This window comes from Lycium ferocissimum, unplaced genomic scaffold (assembly GCF_029784015.1).
Source record: "Lycium ferocissimum isolate CSIRO_LF1 unplaced genomic scaffold, AGI_CSIRO_Lferr_CH_V1 ctg29227, whole genome shotgun sequence".
NCBI lineage: Eukaryota > Viridiplantae > Streptophyta > Magnoliopsida > Solanales > Solanaceae > Lycium > Lycium ferocissimum.
Genome location: NW_026724785.1, coordinates 1 through 4,044, shown reverse-complemented (window position 1 = coordinate 4,044; position 4,044 = coordinate 1). Strand labels below are relative to the sequence as shown.

Sequence of the window (4,044 nt, the reverse complement as noted above, 5' to 3'; positions counted from 1 at the left end):
TGTAAATTATCAAGAAATACAAAGAATACTTTCTCTTCTTCTTGAAATTCTACACTATGTAACCATCTGAGCAATCAACTCTCTCATTGCATTTGCTCCTCTTATTCCCCTACTTCCCAACCAATAGGAAGGTGCTAAGATTTTACTCACACCCAATGAGGTAGTTTAAACAAACATTGTTATGATTAACGCTATTAGTGTCTTTCTTAAAAGGTGTACAAAAATCTTGACCTATATTCTGTACTCCTACAATGTCTTCAATAAGGTCAATTTCTAGTCGTTTCATTGGAACACTTGACATTACAACATGCATTGAGCTTCAAAAAACATGCAAATCAATTACACATCTCAAACAAATCCATGCCCAAGTTATCATCCTCAATTTCCACAAACATATTGGCATTTTACACGAACTATTAGCCTTTACCACTCATAATAATACATTCCAAATAGACTTAAATTACGCCAAGAAAATCTTCAATTGTTGCCAAAACCCAACATTGTTTATGTATAATGTAATGATTAAAGGGTATGTAAAAACAGGTCAATTTAAACAATCCCTTTTCTTGTTTAATGATTTAAGAATAAATGGCTTATGTCCTGATAATTTTACATATCCATTTGTTTTTAAAGAAATTGGTGAGTTAAAAATGGTAAAACAAGGTGAAAAGATTCATGGGTGTGTATTGAAATCTGGTGTTTGGTTTGATAATTATGTAGGTAATTCTGTTATGGATATGTATGGTTTGTTTGGTTGTGTTGAGAGTTTGAACATAGTGTTTGATGAAATGCCTCAAAGAGATTCGGTTGCGTGGAATATATTGATTTCTGGATTTGTGAGGTGTGGCAGGTATGATGATGCTGTTGGGGTTTACAAGAAGATGAGAGAGGAAAGTGGTGTTAAGGCTGATGAAGCGACGGTTGTGAGTACTTTGTCAGCTTGTACTGCATTGAAAAAATTGGAACTTGGTAAAGAAATTCATCGATACGTTGTTGAAGAGATTGGGGTTAGTGTTATTATTGGGAATGCATTAGTGGATATGTATTGTAAGTGTGGATGTTTGATGGTGGCTAGGCAGATTTTTGATGAGATGCCGATGAAAAATGTGATATGTTGGACTAGTATGTGTCGGGGTATGTTAGTAGCGGTCAATTGGATGAAGCTAGGGAACTTTTCGAGAGGAGTCCAATAAGGGATTTAGTTCTTTGGACCAGTATGATTAATGGGTATGTGCAGTTTAATCGTGTTGATGCAATGGACCTGTTTCGTTTGATGCAAATGCAAAGGATTAAACCTGATAAATACACATTGGTTGCTCTTCTCACTGGTTGTGCTCAGGTAGGAGCTTTGCAGCAAGGGGAGTGGATTCATGATTACATGAAGGAAAACCGAATAGCTGTTACTGCTGTTGTTGGTACTGCCCTTATAGAGATGTATGCAAAGTGTGGTTGCATAGAAAAATCAATGAAAATATTTGATGAATTAGAAGAGAAAGATACTGCATCCTGGACTTCAATTATTTGTGCGCTAGCCATGAGCGGGAATACTTGGAAGGCACTGGAACTGTTCTCAAAAATGGAACAAGCTGGAATTTTCCCTGATGATATCACTTTTATTGGAGTGCTAAGTGCATGTAGCCATGGGGGCTTGGAAGAGGAAGGCCGGAGATATTTCCACGCAATGAGTGATTTATGGGATTCAGCCAAAGAACATTATGGTTGTCTGATAGACCTACAGGGTCGTGCTGGGCTCCTAAGGAAGCTGAAGTAATGATATCTCAGATAACGAATAAAAACAATGAGATTATAGTTCCAATTTTTGGGGGCTTTGCTCAGTGCCTGCAGAATTTACGGCAATGTTGATGTCGGTGAATGTGTGGCAGAACTGCTTATGGAGGTTGAATCTTATGATTCTAGCACTCATACACTTCTGGCAAACACCTATGCATCTGCTGGCAGATGGGAAGATGTATCAAAGGTCAGAGGAACTATGAGAGATTTAGGTGTTAAGAAGTCACCTGGATGCAGTTCAATTGATATCAATGGAAATGTGCACGAGTTCATTGTTGGACATTAATCAACTTGAAATGAAGTATGCTATTTGTTGGATAGCATCTCTTAGCTACTTCAAGGTCCAAGTTCATAGACGTTTCTGACATATAAAGGTTCAGGTGATTTATGACTTGACTTTCTTTCTCATTAACAATCAAGTCATAAAAGTGAAGCCTTAACAATCAAGTCATAAAAGTGAAGCCTTTCCTTTCTAGCAACCTGGTCCGGTTGTTGACATTATATAAAGAGTCGGACGGGTGGTTGAAGCAGATGTTTTTATCAGCAGTTGGGTGAGAAGGGTGATGTCTTGGGGTTACCTGGATCGATCTGTGCTGCCTACTGAGTTCATAGAAATTTTGAACCGGAGAAAGTAGTTTCCAGTAAGCTGTATGAAATAGGGGAGGACGCCAGAGTATGCAGAGGAAAGAAATTGGCTGTCCGCCTCAGGTGTTAGAAGGGTAATGCGGAGTTAGAAGTACTTGGATTGACATATTTGGCTGTTCCGACTATTTTGTTCCTAATGATAAGAAGCATCCGTGTGCTGCTAATATGCTGGGAAATTACGAGTAATATGAAGGATGCTGGTTTTAAGTCTGGACTCTAATGAATGAGGAGTGGACTTATGTGGTAGCCGAATGAAAGCTTTTTCTCCCTGAACTAGGTACCTTTGTATACACGAGTCTGTTGAAGGGTCTCTGAAACATGTTGACATGCTTATAGTTAATTGGGTGACCTGCTTAGTCTCTGAGGTATGAGGTAATGCAATTGTACTTCACTTTATGTTTTAGTTTATCCTTCTTTACACACGACGCCTTTCTTTTATTAACATTTTTGCAAATTTTTCGAAAGTAGGATCAGTTTGTGAAATGGATAATTGGTGTTCCATTGATCCCAATTCTCCCGTTACAAATGGATGGGAGACCCAGATGTCAAGAAAATCCATGAAGCAACATCTATTAAGCTGTCCGATTGACTGCAACACAATTAAATGAGGTGAGCAATCACCCTTTTTTATTTTTTATTTTTATTTATGACTTCATCCCCCACCCACAAAATATGTATATATATAGAGAGAGAGAGAGAGAGAGAGAGACACAAACACTCATATTTTGCACTTGCACCTGTACACTGTTTATTGAGGATATTTTGTAACGTATGGATGCAATGAAAGGTGGATTAATAGATAAAAAGGGGGTTGAGGCTTGAAAAATTTTTTTGTTTTATAGCACAGGGTTTTCCCGTTACCCAATGGGAAAATGGACTACCTGTCAAGGTTAAATGTAAATACTTCATGGTAAAGGATGTTCTATAATAGAATATATTGTTATGATGTGCTGTTGGCTAAATTTAGGACCGCTTCAATGCCTATAATTTGAGAGATAAAGAGGAAATCATTCAATATGTTTCCAGTCTATGATTTTTTTTGGTCATAGAGGGTTTTTTTTGGGTTTTCTACAAATTCTTGTGGCAGCTTGGAGTTTTTTTTGGGGGTTTGGGGTTTGGGTTTTAAATTGGTCCAGGTTCTTTAAATTTGTGTTCTAATTATTTTTTTTTTAAAATTAAATTTTACGTCACCAAATCTCACCAAAAAAAACAAAATCTAAAAATAACCGTTAACTTTAATTTAAAGAAAGGGGTTTTTTTAAAAACAAAAACAAAAAAATTAAAAAAAAAATTTACTTTTGATAGCCAATTAGCCAAAGTTACATAACCATCTAAGCAATCAACTCTCTCATTGCATTAGTTCCTCGTATTCCCCTACCTCCCAACCAATAGGAAGGTGGTAAGATTTTACTCACACCCAATGAGGTATAAACATTCTTATGATTAATGCTATTAATGTCTTTCTTAAAAGGTGTACAAAAATCTTAAAAGACAGATAATAAGGACATGAGGTAGGACACGCCGCTAGAATATGTGGGATTAAATACCAAATTGTTGGCCCAAAAGTAGCAATGTCTCTAGTAGTTCTTTGGCATCGGGTCTTTTTAC

The 4,044-nt window shown here is 36.9% G+C and overlaps 1 pseudogene; it reads left to right on the top strand.

Moving 5' to 3' along the window:
• The first annotated feature begins 251 nt into the window (after positions 1-251).
• On the top strand, positions 252-3,254 carry LOC132043845 (pentatricopeptide repeat-containing protein At1g31430-like; annotated as a pseudogene).
• The last annotated feature ends 790 nt before the right edge of the window (positions 3,255-4,044 follow it).